This window comes from Acanthochromis polyacanthus, chromosome 6 (genome assembly GCF_021347895.1).
Source record: "Acanthochromis polyacanthus isolate Apoly-LR-REF ecotype Palm Island chromosome 6, KAUST_Apoly_ChrSc, whole genome shotgun sequence".
NCBI classification, from domain to species: Eukaryota; Metazoa; Chordata; class Actinopteri; family Pomacentridae; genus Acanthochromis; species Acanthochromis polyacanthus.
The window spans coordinates 13781855-13805796 of record NC_067118.1 but is presented as its reverse complement, the minus strand read 5'-3'; the positions used below and the strand labels follow the sequence as shown (position 1 = coordinate 13805796).

Here is a 23942-nt window from a genome sequence, read left to right as displayed (position 1 = left end):
AATGCTGTTCCTGAGCTGAAATGCACATTTTGCTGAAATATGCTGTTCACGGAATTTCTTCAAACCAGAACACCTTAGAAATCATTCACTTTCATATTTATCACGTCTCAAGTCATTTTGAAGAAGAAATTTATATGAAAACAAAAAAATGTACCATCGTGCAGCCTTCATGATTTGTATACGCTTCAAATGCTGTTCCTGAGCTGAAACGCACATGTTGCTGAAATATGTGTTCCCTGCAATTTCTTCAAACCACAACACCTGAAACACCATGTGCTTTTCTATTTGTCACATGTCAAGTCATTCTGAAGAATTTTTTTGTGTAAATATGAACTTCACGTTAATGTAGCCGTCATGATTTGTCTGCTCATAAAATACTGTTACGGAGCTGAAATGCACAGTTTGGTCAAATATGCTGTCCATGCAATTCCTTCAAACCAGAACACCTTAGAAATCATTTGCTTTCATATTTATCACGTCTCAAGTCATTTTGAAGAAGAAATGTGTTTGAAAACAAAAAAATGTACCATCGTGCAGCCTTCATGAATTCTATACGCTTCAAATGCTGTTCCTGAGCTGAAATGCACGTTTTGCTGAAATATGTGTTCCCTGCAATTTCTTCAAACCAGAACACCTGAAACACCATTTGCCTACATATTTATCACATCTGAATTCATTCTGAAGAAGAAATTTTTGTGTCAACATGAACTTCATATTAATGCAGCATTCATGATTTTTCTGCTCTTCAAATGTATGTCTTGACCTCAAATGCACAGTTTGGTCAAATATGCTGTCCATACAATTCCTTCAAACCAGAACACCTTGAATCATTTGCCTTCATATCTATCAACATTTCACGTCAATCTGAAGAAAAAAATTGTTTGAAAAATAAGCAATGTACCATCGTGCAGCCTTCATGAATTGTATACGATTCAAATGCTGTTCCTGAGGTGAAATGCACATTTTGCTGAAATATGCTGTACACGGAATTTCTTCAAACCAGAACACCTTAGAAATCATTTGCTTTCATATTTATCACGTCTCAAGTCATTTTGAAGAAGAAATTTGTTTGAAAACAAGAAAATGTACCATCGTGCAGCCTTCATGAATTCTATACGTTTCAAATGCTGTTCCTGAGCTGAAATGCACATGTTGCTGAAATATGTGTTCCCTGCAATTTCTTCAAACCAGAACACCTGAAACACCATTTGTCTACATATTTATCACATGTCAAGTCATTCTGAAGAAGAATTTTTTTGTGCAAACATGAACTTCACATTGATGCAGCATTCATGATTTTTCTGCTCCTAAAATGCTGTGACTGACCTGAAATGCATAGTTTGGTCAAATATGCTGTCCATACAATTCCTTCAAACCAGAAAACCTCATGACTCATTTGCCATCTATCAATCAACATTTCAAGTCATTCTGAAGAAGAATTTTTTTGTGCAAACATGAACTTCACGTTAATGTAGCATTCATGATTTTTCTGCTCTTAAAAATGCTGTTCCGGAGCTGAAATGCACAGTTTGGTCAAATATGCTGTCCATACAATTCCTTCAAACCAGAAAACCTCATAACTGATTTGCCTTCATATCTATCAACATTTCAAGTCATTTTGAAGAAGAAATGTGTTTGACAACAAAACAATGTACCGTCGTGCAGCCCTCATGAATTGTATACGCTTCAAACGCTTTTCCTGAGCTGAAATGCACATTTTGCTGAAATATGCTGTACACGGAATTTCTTCAAACCAGAACACCTTAGAAATCATTTGCTTTCATATTTATCACGTCTCAACTCATTCTGAAGAAGAAATTTGTTTGAAAACAAGAAAATGTACCATCGTGCAGCCTTCATGAATTCTATACGTTTCAAATGCTGTTCCTGAGCTGAAATGCACATGTTGCTGAAATATGTGTTCCCTGCAATTTCTTCAAACCAGAACACCTGAAACATCATTTGTCTACATATTTATCACGTCAAGTCATTCTGAAGAATAAATTTGTGTGTCAACATGAACTTCGCGTTGATCTAGCCGTCATGATTTTTCTGCTCCTAAAATGCTGTGACTGACCAGAAATGCATAGTTTGGTCAAATATGCTGTCCATACAATTCCTTCAAACCAGAAAACCTCATAACTCATTTGCCATCTATCTATCAACATGTCAAGTCATTCTGAAGAAGAATTTTTTTGTGCAAACATGAACTTCACGTTAATGTAGCCGTCATGATTTTTCTGCTCATGAAATACTGTTACAGAGCTGAAATGCACCGTTTGGTCAAATATGCTGTCCATGCAATTCCTTCAAACCAGAACACCTTGAAAATCATTTGCCTTCATATCTATCAACATTTCAAGTCATTTTGAAGAAGAAATGTGTTTGAAAACAATACAATGTGCCATCGTGCAGCCTTCATGAATTCTATACGCTTCAAATGCTGTTCCTGAGCTGAAATGCACATGTTGCTGAAATATGTGTTCCCTGCAATTTCTTCAAACCACAACACCTGAAACACCATTTGCCTCCATATTTATCACATCTGAAGTCATTCTGAAGAAGACATTTGTGTGTCGACATGAACTTCACATTAATGCAGCATTCATGATTTTTTTGCTCTTAAAAATGCTGTTACTGAGCTGAAATGCACAGTTTGGTCAAATATGCTGTCCATGCAATTCCTTCAAACCAGAAAACCTTAGAAATCATTTGCTTTCATATTTATCACGTCTCAAGTCATTTTGAAGAAGAAATGTGTTTGAAAACAAAAAAATGTACCATCGTGCAGCCTTCATGAATTCTATACGCTTCAAATGCTGTTCCTGAGCTGAAATGCACATGTTGCTGAAATATGTGTTCCCTGCAATTTCTTCAAACCACAACACCTGAAACACCATTTGCCTACATATTTATGACATCTGAAGTCATTCTGAAGAAGACATTTGTGTGTCAACATGAACTTCACATTAATGCAGCATTCATGATTTTTCTGCTCTTAAAAATGCTGTTACTGAGCTGAAATGCACAGTTTGGTCAAATATGCTGTCCATGCAATTCCTTCAAACCAGAAAACCTCATAACTCATTTGTCTTCATATCTATCAACATTTCAAGTCAGTCTGTAAAAGAAATTTCTGTGTCAACATGAACTTCACGTTAATGCAGCATTCATGATTTTTCTGCTCTTAAAAATGCTGTTCCGGAGCTTAAATGCACAGTTTGGTCAAATATGCTGTCCATACAATTCTTTCAAACCAGAAAACCTCATAACTCATTTGCCTTCATATCTATCAACATTTCAAGTCATTTTGAAGAAGAAATGTGTTTGAAAACAAAACAATGTACCATCGTGCAGCCCTCATGAATTGTATACGCTTCAAACGCTTTTCCTGAGCTGAAATGCACATTTTGCTGAAATATGCTGTACACGGAATTTCTTCAAACCAGAACACCTTAGAAATCATTTGCTTTCATATTTATCACGTCTCAAGTCATTTTGAAGAAGAAATGTGTTTGAAAACAAAACAATGTACCATCGTGCAGCCCTCATGAATTGTATACGCTTCAAACGCTTTTCCTGAGCTGAAATGCACATTTTGCTGAAATATCAGCCCGATCTCACGAGGATTCGTGAAACTGTCACGTAAATTTTTGTTTCGGCTTCGTGCGCACCAACACGATTTCGTCATGTTTTTCGTGCCGCTCACCACGAAATGCGCACCAATGTATTTTAAACGGCGGACTTTTCGTGCCACTCAGAACGTATTTCAAAAGAATGTGTATATTATATTTTTAATGTAAAACCGCGGCGAATCCAACGCTATATTTTGCATGACATCGTCCCTAAACATAACCCTAACCATAATCCTAACCATAACCTAACCATAAGCCGGTGGTACACTTACCAATTTGCATAGGAATTTCAAGAATGTCCGGCGGCCGGCGGCCGCAAACGCAATCACACAAGCAGTATACGCCGATGGACAGCTTAGATCATCATGAATCCGCCGGTATAAACCACTTTCAGATGTGATTACCACAGCGAAAAACATTTCGTGGTGAGCGGCACGAAAAACAAGACGAAATTGTGTTGGTGCGCACGAAACCGAAACTAAAACTTACGTGACAGTTTCACGAATCCCCGTGAGACCGGGTTGGAAATATGCTGTACACGGAATTCCTTCAAACCAGAACACCTTAGAAATCATTTGCTTTCATAATTATCACGTCTCAAGTCATTTTGAAGAAGAAATTTGTTTGAAAACAAGAAAATGTACCATCGTGCAGCCTTCATGAATTCTATACGTTTCCAATGCTGTTCCTGAGCTGAAATGCACATGTTGCTGAAATAAGTGTTCCCTGCAATTTCTTCAAACCAGAACACCTGAAACATCATTTGTCTACATATTTATCACATGTCAAGTCATTCTGAAGAAGAAATTTGTGTGTCAACATGAACTTCGCGTTGATCTAGCCGTCATGATTTTTCTGCTCCTAAAATGCTGTGACTGACCAGAAATGCATAGTTTGGTCAAATATGCTGTCCATACAATTCCTTCAAACCAGAAAACCTCATAACTCATTTGCCATCTATCTATCAACATGTCAAGTCATTCTGAAGAAGAATTTTTTTGTGCAAACATGAACTTCACGTTAATGTAGCCGTCATGATTTTTCTGCTCATGAAATACTGTTACAGAGCTGAAATGCACCGTTTGGTCAAATATGCTGTCCATGCAATTCCTTCAAACCAGAACACCTTGAAAATCATTTGCCTTCATATCTATCAACATTTCAAGTCATTTTGAAGAAGAAATGTGTTTGAAAACAATACAATGTGCCATCGTGCAGCCTTCATGAATTCTATAGGCTTCAAATGCTGTTCCTGAGCTGAAATGCACATGTTGCTGAAATATGTGTTCCCTGCAATTTCTTCAAACCACAACACCTGAAACACCATTTGCCTCCATATTTATCACATCTGAAGTCATTCTGAAGAAGACATTTGTGTGTCGACATGAACTTCACATTAATGCAGCATTCATGATTTTTCTGCTCTTAAAAATGCTGTTCCAGAGCTTAAATGCACAGTTTGGTCAAATATGCTGTCCATACAATTCCTTCAAACCAGAAAACCTCATAACTCATTTGCCTTCATATCTATCAACATTTTCAAGTCATTCTGAAGAATAAATTTGTTTGAAAACAAAACAATGTACCATCGTGCAGCCGTTATGATTTGTCTGCTCATAAAATGCTGTTTCTGAGCTGAAATGCACATTTTGCTGAAATATGATGTACAGGCAATTTCTTCAAACCAGAACACCTTAGAAATCATTCGCTTTCATATTTATCACGTCTCAAGTCATTTTGAAGAAGAAATTTATATGAAAACAAAAAAATGTACCATCGTGCAGCCTTCATGATTTGTATACGCTTCAAATGCTGTTCCTGAGCTGAAACGCACATGTTGCTGAAATATGTGTTCCCTGCAATTTCTTCAAACCACAACACCTGAAACACCATGTGCTTTTCTATTTGTCACATGTCAAGTCATTCTGAAGAATTTTTTTGTGTAAATATGAACTTCACGTTAATGTAGCCGTCATGATTTGTCTGCTCATAAAATACTGTTACGGAGCTGAAATGCACAGTTTGGTCAAATATGCTGTCCATGCAATTCCTTCAAACCAGAACACCTTAGAAATCATTTGCTTTCATATTTATCACGTCTCAAGTCATTTTGAAGAAGAAATGTGTTTGAAAACAAAAAAATGTACCATCGTGCAGCCTTCATGAATTCTATACGCTTCAAATGCTGTTCCTGAGCTGAAATGCACGTTTTGCTGAAATATGTTTTCCCTGCAATTTCTTCAAACCAGAACACCTGAAACACCATTTGCCTCCATATTTATCACATCTGAAGTCATTCTGAAGAAGACATTTGTGTGTCAACATGAACTTCATATTAATGCAGCATTCATGATTTTTCTGCTCTTCAAATGTATGTCTTGACCTCAAATGCACAGTTTGGTCAAATATGCTGTCCATACAATTCCTTCAAACCAGAACACCTTGAATCATTTGCCTTCATATCTATCAACATTTCACGTCAATCTGAAGAAAAAAATTGTTTGAAAACAAAGCAATGTACCATCGTGCAGCCTTCATGAATTGTATACGATTCAAATGCTGTTCCTGAGGTGAAATGCACATTTTGCTGAAATATGCTGTACACGGAATTTCTTCAAACCAGAACACCTTAGAAATCATTTGCTTTCATATTTATCACGTCTCAAGTCATTTTGAAGAAGAAATTTGTTTGAAAACAAGAAAATGTACCATCGTGCAGCCTTCATGACTTCTATACGTTTCAAATGCTGTTCCTGAGCTGAAATGCACATGTTGCTGAAATATGTGTTCCCTGCAATTTCTTCAAACCAGAACACCTGAAACACCATTTGTCTACATATTTATCACATGTCAAGTCATTCTGAAGAAGAATTTTTTTGTGCAAACATGAACTTCACATTGATGCAGCATTCATGATTTTTCTGCTCCTAAAATGCTGTGACTGACCTGAAATGCATAGTTTGGTCAAATATGCTGTCCATACAATTCCTTCAAACCAGAAAACCTCATGACTCATTTGCCATCTATCAATCAACATTTCAAGTCATTCTGAAAAAGAATTTTTTTGTACAAACATGAACTTCACGTTAATGTAGCATTCATGATTTTTCTGCTCTTAAAAATGCTGTTCCGGAGCTGAAATGCACAGTTTGGTCAAATATGCTGTCCATACAATTCCTTCAAACCAGAAAACCTCATAACTGATTTGCCTTCATATCTATCAACATTTCAAGTCATTTTGAAGAAGAAATGTGTTTGACAACAAAACAATGTACCGTCGTGCAGCCCTCATGAATTGTATACGCTTCAAACGCTTTTCCTGAGCTGAAATGCACATTTTGCTGAAATATGCTGTACACGGAATTTCTTCAAACCAGAACACCTTAGAAATCATTTGCTTTCATATTTATCACGTCTCAAGTCATTCTGAAGAAGAAATTTGTTTGAAAACAAGAAAATGTACCATCGTGCAGCCTTCATGAATTCTATACGTTTCAAATGCTGTTCCTGAGCTGAAATGCACATGTTGCTGAAATATGTGTTCCCTGCAATTTCTTCAAACCAGAACACCTGAAACATCATTTGTCTACATATTTATCACGTCAAGTCATTCTGAAGAAGAAATTTGTGTGTCAACATGAACTTCGCGTTGATCTAGCCGTCATGATTTTTCTGCTCCTAAAATGCTGTGACTGACCAGAAATGCATAGTTTGGTCAAATATGCTGTCCATACAATTCCTTCAAACCAGAAAACCTCATAACTCATTTGCCATCTATCTATCAACATGTCAAGTCATTCTGAAGAAGAATTTTTTTGTGCAAACATGAACTTCACGTTAATGTAGCCGTCATGATTTTTCTGCTCATGAAATACTGTTACAGAGCTGAAATGCACCGTTTGGTCAAATATGCTGTCCATGCAATTCCTTCAAACCAGAAAACCTTAGAAATCATTTGCTTTCATATTTATCACGTCTCAAGTCATTTTGAAGAAGAAATGTGTTTGAAAACAAAAAAATGTACCATCGTGCAGCCTTCATGAATTCTATACGCTTCAAATGCTGTTCCTGAGCTGAAATGAACATGTTGCTGAAATATGTGTTCCCTGCAATTTCTTCAAACCACAACACCTGAAACACCATTTGCCTACATATTTATGACATCTGAAGTCATTCTGAAGAAGACATTTGTGTGTCAACATGAACTTCACATTAATGCAGCATTCATGATTTTTCTGCTCTTAAAAATGCTGTTACTGAGCTGAAATGCACAGTTTGGTCAAATATGCTGTCCATGCAATTCCTTCAAACCAGAAAACCTCATAACTCATTTGTCTTCATATCTATCAACATTTCAAGTCAGTCTGTAAAAGAAATTTCTGTGTCAACATGAACTTCACGTTAATGCAGCATTCATGATTTTTCTGCTCTTAAAAATGCTGTTCCGGAGCTTAAATGCACAGTTTGGTCAAATATGCTGTCCATACAATTCTTTCAAACCAGAAAACCTCATAACTCATTTGCCTTCATATCTATCAACATTTCAAGTCATTTTGAAGAAGAAATGTGTTTGAAAACAAAACAATGTACCATCGTGCAGCCCTCATGAATTGTATACGCTTCAAACGCTTTTCCTGAGCTGAAATGCACATTTTGCTGAAATATGCTGTACACGGAATTTCTTCAAACCAGAACACCTTAGAAATCATTTGCTTTCATATTTATCACATCTCAAGTCATTTTGAAGAAGAAATGTGTTTGAAAACAAAACAATGTACCATCGTGCAGCCCTCATGAATTGTATACGCTTCAAACGCTTTTCCTGAGCTGAAATGCACATTTTGCTGAAATATCAGCCCGATCTCACGAGGATTCGTGAAACTGTCACGTAAATTTTTGTTTCGGCTTCGTGCGCACCAACACGATTTCGTCATGTTTTTCGTGCCGCTCACCACGAAATGCGCACCAATGTATTTTAAACGGCGGACTTTTCGTGCCACTCAGAACGTATTTCAAAAGAATGTGTATATTATATTTTTAATGTAAAACCGCGGCGAATCCAACGCTATATTTTGCATGACATCGTCCCTAAACATAACCCTAACCATAATCCTAACCATAACCTAACCATAAGCCGGTGGTACACTTACCAATTTGCATAGGAATCTCAAGAATGTCCGGCGGCCGGCGGCCGCAAACGCAATCACACAAGCAGTATACGCCAATGGACAGCTTAGATCATCATGAATCCGCCGGTATAAACCACTTTCAGATGTGATTACCACAGCGAAAAACATTTCGTGGTGAGCGGCACGAAAAACATGACGAAATTGTGTTGGTGCGCACGAAACCGAAACTAAAACTTACGTGACAGTTTCACGAATCCCCGTGAGACCGGGTTGGAAATATGCTGTACACGGAATTCCTTCAAACCAGAACACCTTAGAAATCATTTGCTTTCATAATTATCACGTCTCAAGTCATTTTGAAGAAGAAATTTGTTTGAAAACAAGAAAATGTACCATCGTGCAGCCTTCATGAATTCTATACGTTTCCAATGCTGTTCCTGAGCTGAAATGCACATGTTGCTGAAATAAGTGTTCCCTGCAATTTCTTCAAACCAGAACACCTGAAACATCATTTGTCTACATATTTATCACATGTCAAGTCATTCTGAAGAAGAAATTTGTGTGTCAACATGAACTTCGCGTTGATCTAGCCGTCATGATTTTTCTGCTCCTAAAATGCTGTGACTGACCTGAAATGCATAGTTTGGTCAAATATGCTGTCCATACAATTCCTTCAAACCAGAAAACCTCATAATTCATTTGCCATCTATCTATCAACATGTCAAGTCATTCTGAAGAAGAATTTTTTTGTGCAAACATGAACTTCACGTTGATGCAGCATTCATGATTTTTCTGCTCTTAAAAATGCTGTTCCAGAGCTTAAATGCACAGTTTGGTCAAATATGCTGTCCATACAATTCCTTCAAACCAGAAAACCTCATAACTCATTTGCCTTCATATCTATCAACATTTTCAAGTCATTCTGAAGAATAAATTTGTTTGAAAACAAAACAATGTACCATCGTGCAGCCGTTATGATTTGTCTGCTCATAAAATGCTGTTTCTGAGCTGAAATGCACATTTTGCTGAAATATGATGTACAGGCAATTTCTTCAAAACAGAACACCTCAGAAATCATTTGCTTTCATATTTATCACGTCTCAAGTCATTTTGGAGAAGAAATTTATTTGAAAACAAAAAAATGTACCATCGTGCAGCCTTCATGAATTCTATACGCTTCAAATGCTGTTCCTGAGCTGAAATACACATTTAGGTCAAATATGCTGTACAGGCAATTTCTTCAAAACAGAACACCTTAGAAATCATTTGCCTTCATATCTGTCAACATTTCAAGTCATTTTGAAGAAGAAATTTGTTTGAAAACAAAAAAAAAGCCATCGTGCAGCCTTCATGAATTCTTTACGCTTCAAATGCTGTTCCTGAGCTGAAATGCACATGTTGCTGAAATATGTGTTCCCTGCAATTTCTTCAAACCACAACACCTGAAACACCATTTGTCCACATATTTATCACATGTCAATTCATTCTGAAGAAGAAATTTGTGTGTCAACATGAACTTCGCGTTGATCTAGCTGTCATGATTTTTCTGCTCCTAAAATGCTGTGACTGACCTGAAATGCATAGTTTGGTCAACTATGCTGTCCATGCAATTCCTTCAAACCAGAACACCTTGAAAACCATTTGCCTTCATATCTATCAACATTTCAAGTCATTTTGAAGAAGAAATGTGTTTGAAAACAAAACAATGTGCCATCGTGCAGCCTTCATGAATTCTATACGCTTCAAATGCTGTTCCTGAGCTGAAATGCACATGTTGCTGAAATATGTGTTCCCTGCAATTTCTTCAAACCACAACACCTGAAACACCATTTGCCTACATATTTATCACATCTGAAGTCATTCTGAAGAAGACATTTGTGTATCAACATGAACTTCACATTAATGCAGCATTCATGATTTTTCTGCTCTTAAAATGTATGTCTTGAGCTCAAATGCACAGTTTGGTCAAATATGCTGTCCATACAAGTCCTTCAAACCAGAAAACCTCATAACTCATTTGCCTTCATATCTATCAACATTTCAACTCAGTCTCTAAAAGAAATTTCTGTGTCAACATGAACTTCACGTTAATGCAGATATCATGATTTTTCTGCTCTTAAAAATGAAGTTCCGGAGCTTAAATGCACAGTTTGGTCAAATATGCTGTCCATGCAATTCCTTCAAACCAGAACACCTTGAAAATCATTTGCCTTCATATCTATCAACATTTCAAATCATTTTGAAGAAGAAATGTGTTTGAAAACAATACAATGTGCCATCGCGCAGCTTTCATGAATTCTATACGTTTCAAATGCTGTTCCTGAGCTGAAATGCACATGTTGCTGAGATATGTGTTTCCTGCAATTTCTTCAATCCACAACACCTGAAACACCATTTGCATACATATTTATCACATCTGAAGTCATTCTGAAGAAGACATTTGTGTATCAACATGACCTTCACATTAATGCAGCATTCATGATTTTTCTGCTCTTAAAAATGCTGTTCCGGAGCTTAAATGCACAGTTTGGTCAAATATGCTTTCCATATGTAACCCTCTCTAGCACCCGTCACCTTAGACAGGGTGAGGTGCTACAAAAGAAAAGGGAAAAAAAAAAAGGTAAAGGGTTATCTCTGACCTAGGCTCGTAGAGGAGGTGGCTTTATGCTGGCCTGTCTGTGGAAGCAAACATATAAATTTCACCCCAAAGAACACACGGTGACAAAATGTAAAGTTTTAAAAGGAAGTATAATCACTGAAATGCAGAATAGAAATTTTGCAATTTCAGCAGCTCAGAAATAATAAAATTGAATACTGGGGAAAAAAAAAATAGCAGTGAAATAATAAAAGAAAATGAAATTATCTTCAGTTATCTTCAACAATCAGTTACTATAATTTAGTTCAAATTCAACCAGAACACAGGTCTATCCAGATCATGAAAGAACATTTAAAACAAAACTCTGAGATCTCAGGAAAACAATAAATGAAAAAAACTCCAAAAAAACAAGACCAATAAACCAAGGAATTAAATGAAATAAAACGAGTGCACTCGTCCTACCGCCCTCCCTCAAAAGCAAGTCCAAAGTCAATGGTTGTTGAACCAAGTGGTGTCCAGGATGGGGAAGCAAGATGGGGAATCAGGGTGGAGAAGCAGGTCTGTCGCAGTAGGAGACGGTGGACGGAAGCACCAGGAATCCAGCAGAAGGATGTAAACACAAAAAACCAGCCTACACAGTAGGTAGAGAATTACTAATCCATTCTACAACAAAGCTCAAGTTAGCATTATTCAGTAACATTTTCATAAGCTCAAGTTAACATCAATAATAACTTCATACATTTCAGAAAACCACATACATATTATCATAATAGCACCAATAACATATTTAACCAACTTTACCAAGCAGTAGAATAAGAAATACTACTACTAGAAATACACATTTGGCGAGAAACCATGTGCTCCACATCCAAACAGGCCTTATTTGACTAGCGCCGAATAGTTTGGCCATGAAAAACACACACAATAATGGAACGAAAGGGTAAAAAAACACAAAAGCATTCACAAACAAAATATTTCCAGTTTCAAATGATAATTACCCTCACGAAAACATCCCGACTGGTTTTTAATAAGAGCAAAGCCTAGTAAGTAGTTCAATAGCCACCGCAGCTACCATGCTAAAATGCCACGATGCCATGTTAGCGGCTATGCTACTCACCGGGAATGATTTTCCTTCACTCGGTCAATAGCCGCACAAAATGACAGCTCCTTGGAAACTCCAAAGTATCCAGTGATGTTCCAGTCTGCTATCTCCTCTATTTTCTTTTCTTCTCTATTCTTTTCAAATTCCAAAAATCCAGGACGACAGACACCACCCAGCACCGCAAGCAGGAAGGCAAAAAACGTCAAAGATAGCTTATAAAAAAAAAGATGATCACTCCTCGCACCTTTCATGCACCGGAGTCGCAACTGCTTCTCTTAAAGGAGCAGTAACATAGCGTCAATACTGAAGGTGCAGCTAAAGACGAAAAGTAAATAAACAAATAAATAAATAACCAGGGCCTTATAAACCCGGGTTACACATACAATTCCTTCAAACCAGAACACCTTGAATCATTTGCCTTCATATCTATCAACATTTTCAAGTCATTCTGAAGAATAAATTTGTTTGAAAACAAAACAATGTACCATCGTGGAGCCTTCATGAATTGCATACGTTTCAAATGCTGTTCCTGAGCTGAAATACACATTTAGGTCAAATATGCTGTACAGGCAATTTCTTCAAAACAGAACACCTTAGAAATCATTTGCCTTCATATCTGTCAACATTTCAAGTCATTTTGAAGAAGAAATTTGTTTGAAAACAAAAAAAAGCCATCGTGCAGCCTTCATGAATTCTACACGCTTCAAATGCTGTTCCTGAGCTGAAATGCACATGTTGCTGAAATATGTGTTCCCTGCAATTTCTTCAAACCACAACACCTGAAACACCATTTGCCTACATATTTATCACATCTGAAGTCATTCTGAAGACGTCATTTGTGTGTAAACATGAACTTTACATTAATGTAGCCGTCATGATTTTTCTGCTCATAAAATACTGTTACGGAGCAAAAATGCACAGTTTGGTCAAATATGCTGTCCATGCAATTCCTTCAAACCAGAACACCTTGGAAATCATTTGCTTTCATATTTATCACATCTCAAGTCATTTTGAAGAAGAAATTTATTTGAAAACAAAACAATGTACCATCGTGCAGCCGTCATGAATTGTATACGCTTCAAATGCTGTTCCTGAGCTGAAATGCACATTTTGGTCAAATATGCTGTACACGGAATTTCTTCAAACCAGAACACCTTAGAAATCATTTGCTTTCATATTTATCACATCTCAAGTCATTTTGAAGAAGAAATTTGTATGAAAACAAAAAAATGTGCCATCGTGCAGCCTTGATTAATTCTATACGCTTCAAATGCTGTTCCTGAGCTGAAATGCACATTTTGCAGAAATATGTGTTCCCTGCAATTTCTTCAAACCAGAACACCTGAAACACCATTTGCCTCCATATTTATCACATCTGAAGTCATTCTGAAGAAGAAATTTGTGTGTCAACATGAACTTCGCGTTGATCTAGCCGTCATGATTTTTCTGCTCCTAAAATGCTATGACTGACCTGAAATGCATAGTTTGGTCAAATATGCTGTCCATACAATTCCTTCAAACCAGAAAACCTCATAACTCATTTGCCATCATATCTATCAACATTTCAAGTCATTCTGAAGAAGAAATTTGTTTGAAAACAAAACAATGTGCCATCGTGCAGCCTTCATGAATTCTATACGCTTCAAATGCTGTTCCTGAGCTGAAATGCACATTTTGGTCAAATATGCTGTACACGGAATTTCTTCAAACCAGAACACCTTAGAAATCATTTGCTTTCATATTTATCACGTCTCAAGTCATTTTGAAGAAGAAATTTATTTGAAAACAAAACAACGTACCATCGTGCATCCTTCATGAAATCTATACCTTCAAATGCTGTTCCTGAGCTGAAATGCACATGTTGCTGAAATATGTGTTCCCTGCAATTTCTTCAAACCACAACACCTGAAACACCATTTGCCTACATATTTATCACATCTGAATTCATTCTGAAGAAGAAATTTTTGTGTCAACATGAACTTCATATTAATGCAACATCCATGATTTCTCTGCTCTTAAAATGTATGTCTTGAGCTCAAATGCACAGTTTGGTCAAATATGCTGTCCATATAATTCCTTCAAACCAGAACACCTTGAATCATTTGCCTTCATATCGATCAACATTTCACGTCAGTCTGAAGAAAAAAATTGTTTGAAAACAAAACAATGTACCATCGTGCAGCCTTTATGAATTGTATACGATTCAAATGCTGTTCCTGAGCTGAAATACACATTTTGCTGAAATGTGCTGTACACGGAATTTCTTCAAACCAGAACACCTTAGAAATCATTTGCTTTGATATTTATCACGTCTCAAGTCATTTTGAAGAAGAAATTTGTTTGAAAACAAAAAAATGTGCCATCGTGCAGCCTTCATGAATTCTATACGCTTCAAATGCTGCTCCTGAGCTGAAATGCACATTTTGCTGAAATATGTGTTGCCTGCAATTTCTTCAAACCACAACACCTGAAACACCATTTGCTTTTCTATTTGTCACATGTAAAGTCATTCTGAAGAAGAATTTTTTTGTGTAAACATGAACTTCACGTTAATGTAGCCGTCATGATTTTTCTGCTCATAAAATACTGTTACGGAGCTGAAATGCACAGTTTGGTCAAATATGCTGTCCATGCAATTTCTTCAAACCAGAACAGCTGAAACACCATTTGCCTCCATATTTATCACATCTGAATTCATTCTGAAGAAGAAATTTTTGTGTCAACAGGAACTTCATATTAATGCAGCATTCATGATTTTTTTCTGCTCTTAAAATGTATGTCTTGAGCTCAAATGCACAGTTTGGTCAAATATGCTGTCCATACAAGTCCTTCAAACCAGAACACCTTGAATCATTTGCCTTCATATGAATTAACATTTCACGTCAATCTGAAGAAAAAAATTGTATGAAAACAAAAAAATGTGCCATCGTGCAGCCTTCATGAATTCTATACGCTTCAAATGCTGTTCCTGAGCTGAAATGCACATTTTGCTGAAATATGTGTTCCCTGCAATTTCTTCAAACCACAACACCTGAAACACCATTTGCCTCCATATTTATCACATCTGAATTCATTCTGAAGAAGAAATTTTTGTGTCGACAGGAACTCCACGTAAATGCAGATTTCATGATTTTTCTGCTCTTAAAAATGCTGTTCCGGAGCTTAAATGCACAGTTTGGTCAAATATGCTGTCCATGCAATTCCTTCAAACCAGAAAACCTCATAACTCATTTGCCATCATATCTGTCAACATTTTGAAGTCATTCTGAAGAAGAAATTTGTTTGAAAACAAAACAATGTACCATCGTGCAGCCCTCATGAATTTGTATACGCTTCAAATGCTGTTCCTGAGCTGAAATGCACATTTTGCTGAAATATGCTGTACACGGAATTTCTTCAAACCAGAACACCTTAGAAATCATTTGCTTTCATATTTATCACGTCTCAAGTCATTTTGAAGAAGAAATTTATATGAAAACAAAAAAATGTACCATCGTGCAGCCTTCATGAATTCTATACGCTTCAAATGCTGTTCCTGAGCTGAAATGCACATTTTGCTGAAATATGTGTTCCCTGCAATTTCTTCAAACCACAACACCTGAAACACCATTTGCCTACATATTTATCACATCTGAAGTCATTCTGAAGAAGAAATTTGTGTGTCAACATGAACTTCGCGTTGATCAAGCCGTCATGATTTTTCTGCTCCTAAAATGCTGTGACTGACCTGAAATGCATTGTTTGGTCAAATATGCTGTCCATGCAATTCCTTCAAACCAGAACACCTCATAACTCATTTGCCATCATATCTATCAACATTTCAAGTCATTCTGAAGAAGAAATTTGTTTGAAAACAAAACAATGTGCCATCGTGCAGCCTTCATGAATTCTATACGCTTCAAATGCTGTTCCTGAGCTGAAATGCACATTTTGCTGAAATATGTGTTCCCTGCAATTTCTTCAAACCACAACACCTGAAACACCATTTGCTTTTCTATTTGTCACATGTCAAGTCATTCTGAAGAAGAATTTTTTTGTGTAAACATGAACTTCACGTTAATGTAGCCGTCATGATTTTTCTGCTCATAAAATACTGTTACGGAGCTAAAATGCACAGTTTGGTCGAATATGGTGTCCATGCAATTCCTTCAAACCAGAACACCTTGGAAATCATTTGTTTTCATATTTATCACGTCTCAAGTCATTTTGAAGAAGAAATTTTTTTGAAAACAAGAAATGTGCCATTGTGCAGCCTTCATGAATTCTCTACGCTTCAAATGCTGTTCCTGAGCTGAAATGCACATTTTGCTGAAATATGCTGTACACGGAATTTCTTCAAACCAGAACACCTTAGAAATCATTTGCTTTCATATTTATCACATCTCAAGTCATTTTGAAGAAGAAATTTGTATGAAAACAAAAAAATGTGACATCGTGCAGCCTTCATGATTTGTATACGCTTCAAATGCTGTTCCTGAGCTGAAATGCACATGTAGCTGAAATATGTGTTCCCTGCAATTTCTTCAAACCACAACACCTGAAACACCATTTGCTTTTCTATTTGTCACATATCAAGTCATTCTGAAGAAGAATTTTTTTGTGTTAATATGAACTTCACGTTAATGTAGCCGTCATGATTTGTCTGCTCATAAAATGCTGTTCCTGAGCTGAAATGCACATGTTGCTGAAATATGCTGTACAGGCAATTTCTTCAAACCAGAACACCTCAGAAATCATTTGCTTTCATATTTATCACGTCTCAAGTCATTTTGGAGAAGAAATTTATTTGAAAACAAAAAAATGTACCATCGTGCAGCCTTCATGAATTCTATACGCTTCAAATGCTGTTCCTGAGCTGAAATGCACGTTTTGCTGAAATATGTGTTCCCTGCAATTTCTTCAAACCAGAACACCTGAAACACCATTTGCCTCCATATTTATCACATCTGAATTCATTCTGAAGAAGAAATTTTTGTGTCGACAAGAACTTCATATTAATGCAGCATTCATGATTTTTTCTACTCTTAAAATGTATGTCTTGAGCTCAAATGCACAGTTTGGTCAAATATGCTGTTCATACAAGTCCTTCAAACCAGAACACCTTGAATCATTTGCCTTCATATCTATCAACATTTCACATCAATCTGAAGAAAAAAATTGTTTGAAAACAAAACAATGTACCATCGTGCAGCCTTCATGAATTGTATACGATTCAAATGCTGTTCCTGAGCTGAAATGCACATTTTGCTGAAATATGCTGTACACAGAATTTCTTCAAACCAGAACACCTTAGAAATCATTTGCTTTCATATTTATCACATCTCAAGTCATTTTGAAGAAGAAATTTGTATGAAAACAAAAAAATGTGCCATCGTGCAGCCTTCATGAATTCTATACGCTTCAAATGCTGTTCCTGAGCTGAAATGCACATTTTGCTGAAATATGTGTTCCCTGCAATTTCTTCAAACCACAACACCTGAAACACCATTTGCTTTTCTATTTGTCACATGTCAAGTCATTCTGAAGAAGAATTTTTTTGTGTAAATATGAACTTCATGTTAATGTAGCCGTCATGATTTGTCTGCTCATAAAATGCTGTTCCTGAGCTGAAATGCACATTTTAATGAAATATGCTATACAGGCAATTTCTTCAAAACAGAACACCTTAGAAATCATTTGCCTTCATATCTGACAACATTTCAAGTCATTTTGAAGAAGAAATTTATTTGAAAACAAAAAAATGTACCATCGTGCAGCCTTCATGAATTCTATACGCTTCAAATGCTGTTCCTGAGCTGAAATGCACATTTTGCTGAAATATGTGTTCCCTGCAATTTCTTCAAACCACAACACCTGAAACACCATTTGCCTCCATATTTATCACATCTGAAGTCATTCTGAAGAAGAAATTTTTGTGTCGACAGGAACTTCACATTAATGCAGCATTCATGATTTTTCTGCTCTTAAAATGTATGTCTTGAGCTCAAATGCACAGTTTAGTCAAATATGCTGTCCATACAAGTCCTTCAAACCAGAAAACCTCATAACTCATTTGCCTTCATATCTATCAACATTTCAACTCAGTCTCTAAAAGAAATTTCTGTGTCAACATGAACTCCACGTAAATGCAGATTTCATGATTTGTCTGCTCTTAAAAATACTGTTCCGGAGCTTAAATGCACAGTTTGGTCAAATATGCTGTCCATGCAATTCCTTCAAACCAGAAAACCTCATAACTCATTTGCCATCATATCTGTCAACATTTTGAAGTCATTGTGAAGAAGAAATTTGTTTGAAAACAAAACAATGTACCATCGTGCAGCCCTCATGAATTTGTATACGCTTCAAATGCTGTTCCTGAGCTGAAATGCACATTTTGCTGAAATATGCTGTACACGGAATTTCTTCAAACCAAGAACACCTTAGAAATCATTTGCTTTCATATTTATCACGTCTCAAGTCATTTTGAAGAATAAATTTATTTGAAAACAAGAAAATGTACCATCGTGCAGCCTTCATGATTTGTATACGATTCAAATGCTGTTCCTGAGCTGAAATGCACATGTTGCTGAAATATGTGTTCCCTGCAATTAATTCAAACCACAACACCTGAAACACCATTTGCCTCCATATTTATCACATCTGAAGTCATTCTGAAGAAGACATTTGTGTGTCAACATGAACTTCACATTAATGCAGCATTCATGATTTTTCAGCTCTTAAAAATGATGTTACTGAGCTGAAATGCACAGTTTGGTCAAATATGCTGTCCATGCAATTCCTTCAACACAGAAAACCTGATAACTCATTTACCTTCATGTCTATCAACATTTCAAGTCAGTCTGTAAATGAAATTTCTGTGTCAACATGAACTTTACGTTAATGCAGCATTCATGATTTTTCTGCTCTTAAAATGTATGTCCTGAGCTCAAATGTACAGTTTGGTCAAATATGCTGTCCATACAATTCCTTCAAACCAGAACACCTTGAATCATTTGCCTTCATATCTATCAACATTTCACGTCAATCTGAAGAAAAAAATTGTTTGAAAACAAAACAATGTACCATCGTGCAGCCTTCATGAATTCTATACGCTTCAAATGCTGTTCCTGAGCTGAAATGCACATTTTGCTGAAATATGTGTTCCCTGCAATTTCTTCAAACCACAACACCTGAAACACCATTTGCCTCCATATTTATCACATCTGAATTCATTCTGAAGAAGAAATTTCTGTGTCAACATGAACTTCACATTAATGCAGATTTCATGATTTTTCTGCTCTTAAAAATGCTGTTCCGGAGCTTAAATGCACAGTTTGGTCAAATATGCTGTCCATGCAATTCCTTCAAACCAGAAAACCTCATAACTCATTTGCCATCATATCTGTCAACATTTTGAAGTCATTCTGAAGAAGAAATTTGTTTGAAAACAAAACAATGTACCATCGTGCAGCCCTCATGAATTTGTATACGCTTCAAATGCTGTTCCTGAGCTGAAATGCACATTTTGCTGAAATATGCTGTACACGGAATTTCTTCAAACCAGAACACCTTAGAAATCATTTGCTTTCATATTTATCACGTCTCAAGTCATTTTGAAGAAGAAATTTATATGAAAACAAAAAAATGTACCATCGTGCAGCCTTCATGAATTCTATACGCTTCAAATGCTGTTCCTGAGCTGAAATGCACATTTTGCTGAAATATGTGTTCCCTGCAATTTCTTCAAACCACAACACCTGAAACACCATTTGCCTACATATTTATCACATCTGAAGTCATTCTGAAGAAGAAATTTGTGTGTCAACATGAACTTCGCGTTGATCAAGCCGTCATGATTTTTCTGCTCCTAAAATGCTGTGACTGACCTGAAATGCATTGTTTGGTCAAATATGCTGTCCATGCAATTCCTTCAAACCAGAACACCTCATAACTCATTTGCCATCATATCTATCAACATTTCAAGTCATTCTGAAGAAGAAATTTGTTTGAAAACAAAACAATGTGCCATCGTGCAGCCTTCATGAATTCTATACGCTTCAAATGCTGTTCCTGAGCTGAAATGCACATTTTGCTGAAATATGTGTTCCCTGCAATTTCTTCAAACCACAACACCTGAAACACCATTTGCTTTTCTATTTGTCACATGTCAAGTCATTCTGAAGAAGAATTTTTTTGTGTAAACATGAACTTCACGTTAATGTAGCCGTCATGATTTTTCTGCTCATAAAATACTGTTACGGAGCTAAAATGCACAGTTTGGTCGAATATGGTGTCCATGCAATTCCTTCAAACCAGAACACCTTGGAAATCATTTGTTTTCATATTTATCACGTCTCAAGTCATTTTGAAGAAGAAATTTTTTTGAAAACAAGAAATGTGCCATTGTGCAGCCTTCATGAATTCTATACGCTTCAAATGCTGTTCCTGAGCTGAAATGCACATTTTGCTGAAATATGCTGTACACGGAATTTCTTCAAACCAGAACACCTTAGAAATCATTTGCTTTCATATTTATCACATCTCAAGTCATTTTGAAGAAGAAATTTGTATGAAAACAAAAAAATGTGCCATCGTGCAGCCTTCATGATTTGTATACGCTTCAAATGCTGTTCCTGAGCTGAAATGCACATGTAGCTGAAATATGTGTTCCCTGCAATTTCTTCAAACCACAACACCTGAAACACCATTTGCTTTTCTATTTGTCACATGTCAAGTCATTCTGAAGAAGAATTTTTTTGTGTTAATATGAACTTCACGTTAATGTAGCCGTCATGATTTGTCTGCTCATAAAATGCTGTTCCTGAGCTGAAATGCACATGTTGCTGAAATATGCTGTACAGGCAATTTCTTCAAACCAGAACACCTCAGAAATCATTTGCTTTCATATTTATCACGTCTCAAGTCATTTTGGAGAAGAAATTTATTTGAAAACAAAAAAATGTACCATCGTGCAGCCTTCATGAATTCTATACGCTTCAAATGCTGTTCCTGAGCTGAAATGCACGTTTTGCTGAAATATGTGTTCCCTGCAATTTCTTCAAACCAGAACACCTGAAACACCATTTGCCTCCATATTTATCACATCTGAATTCATTCTGAAGAAGAAATTTTTGTGTCGACAAGAACTTCATATTAATGCAGCATTCATGATTTTTTCTACTCTTAAAATGTATGTCTTGAGCTCAAATGCACAGTTTGGTCAAATATGCTGTTCATACAAGTCCTTCAAACCAGAACACCTTGAATCATTTGCCTTCATATCTATCAACATTTCACATCAATCTGAAGAAAAAAATTGTTTGAAAACAAAACAATGTACCATCGTGCAGCCTTCATGAATTGTATACGATTCAAATGCTGTTCCTGAGCTGAAATGCACATTTTGCTGAAATATGCTGTACACAGAATTTCTTCAAACCAGAACACCTTAGAAATCATTTGCTTTCATATTTATCACATCTCAAGTCATTTTGAAGAAGAAATTTGTATGAAAACAAAAAAATGTGCCATCGTGCAGCCTTCATGAATTCTATACGCTTCAAATGCTGTTCCTGAGCTGAAATGCACATTTTGCTGAAATATGTGTTCCCTGCAATTTCTTCAAACCACAACACCTGAAACACCATTTGCTTTTCTATTTGTCACATGTCAAGTCATTCTGAAGAAGAATTTTTTTGTGTAAATATGAACTTCATGTTAATGTAGCCGTCATGATTTGTCTGCTCATAAAATGCTGTTCCTGAGCTGAAATGCACATTTTAATGAAATATGCTATACAGGCAATTTCTTCAAAACAGAACACCTTAGAAATCATTTGCCTTCATATCTGACAACATTTCAAGTCATTTTGAAGAAGAAATTTATTTGAAAACAAAAAAATGTACCATCGTGCAGCCTTCATGAATTCTATACGCTTCAAATGCTGTTCCTGAGCTGAAATGCACATTTTGCTGAAATATGTGTTCCCTGCAATTTCTTCAAACCACAACACCTGAAACACCATTTGCCTCCATATTTATCACATCTGAAGTCATTCTGAAGAAGAAATTTTTGTGTCGACAGGAACTTCACATTAATGCAGCATTCATGATTTTTCTGCTCTTAAAATGTATGTCTTGAGCTCAAATGCACAGTTTAGTCAAATATGCTGTCCATACAAGTCCTTCAAACCAGAAAACCTCATAACTCATTTGCCTTCATATCTATCAACATTTCAACTCAGTCTCTAAAAGAAATTTCTGTGTCAACATGAACTCCACGTAAATGCAGATTTCATGATTTGTCTGCTCTTAAAAATACTGTTCCGGAGCTTAAATGCACAGTTTGGTCAAATATGCTGTCCATGCAATTCCTTCAAACCAGAAAACCTCATAACTCATTTGCCATCATATCTGTCAACATTTTGAAGTCATTGTGAAGAAGAAATTTGTTTGAAAACAAAACAATGTACCATCGTGCAGCCCTCATGAATTTGTATACGCTTCAAATGCTGTTCCTGAGCTGAAATGCACATTTTGCTGAAATATGCTGTACACGGAATTTCTTCAAACCAAGAACACCTTAGAAATCATTTGCTTTCATATTTATCACGTCTCAAGTCATTTTGAAGAATAAATTTATTTGAAAACAAGAAAATGTACCATCGTGCAGCCTTCATGATTTGTATACGATTCAAATGCTGTTCCTGAGCTGAAATGCACATGTTGCTGAAATATGTGTTCCCTGCAATTAATTCAAACCACAACACCTGAAACACCATTTGCCTCCATATTTATCACATCTGAAGTCATTCTGAAGAAGACATTTGTGTGTCAACATGAACTTCACATTAATGCAGCATTCATGATTTTTCAGCTCTTAAAAATGATGTTACTGAGCTGAAATGCACAGTTTGGTCAAATATGCTGTCCATGCAATTCCTTCAACACAGAAAACCTGATAACTCATTTACCTTCATGTCTATCAACATTTCAAGTCAGTCTGTAAATGAAATTTCTGTGTCAACATGAACTTTACGTTAATGCAGCATTCATGATTTTTCTGCTCTTAAAAATGCTGTTCCGGAGCTTAAATGCACAGTTTGGTCAAATATGCTGTCCATACAATTCCATCAAACCAGAAAACCTCATAACTCATTTGCCTTCATATCTATCAACATTTTCAATTCATTCTGAAGAATAAATTTGTTTAAAAACAAAACAATGTACCATCGTGCAGCCGTCATGAATTGTATACGCTTCAAATGCTGTTCCTGAGCTGAAATGCACATTTTGGTCAAATATGCTGTACACGGAATTTCTTCAAACCAGAACACCTTAGAAATCATTTGCTTTCATATTTATCACGTCTCAAGTCATTCTGAAGAATAAATTTATTTGAAAACAAGAAAATGTACCATCGTGCAGCCTTCATGATTTGTATACGCTTCAAATGCTGTTCCTGAGCTGAAATGCACATTTTGCAGAAATATGTGTTCC

At 36.2% G+C, this 23942-nt stretch overlaps 1 long non-coding RNA gene across 1 annotated transcript; it reads right to left on the bottom strand.

Annotated features, from left to right (window-relative positions):
• Positions 1–9869: 9869 nt before the first annotated feature.
• On the bottom strand, positions 9870–12732 carry LOC127534386 (uncharacterized). The gene is made up of 2 exons (XR_007942498.1): positions 12478–12732; positions 9870–11991 (listed from the first exon to the last, which is right to left on the bottom strand). It is a non-coding gene; the product is annotated as an uncharacterized LOC127534386 (long non-coding RNA).
• Positions 12733–23942: the final 11210 nt, after the last annotated feature.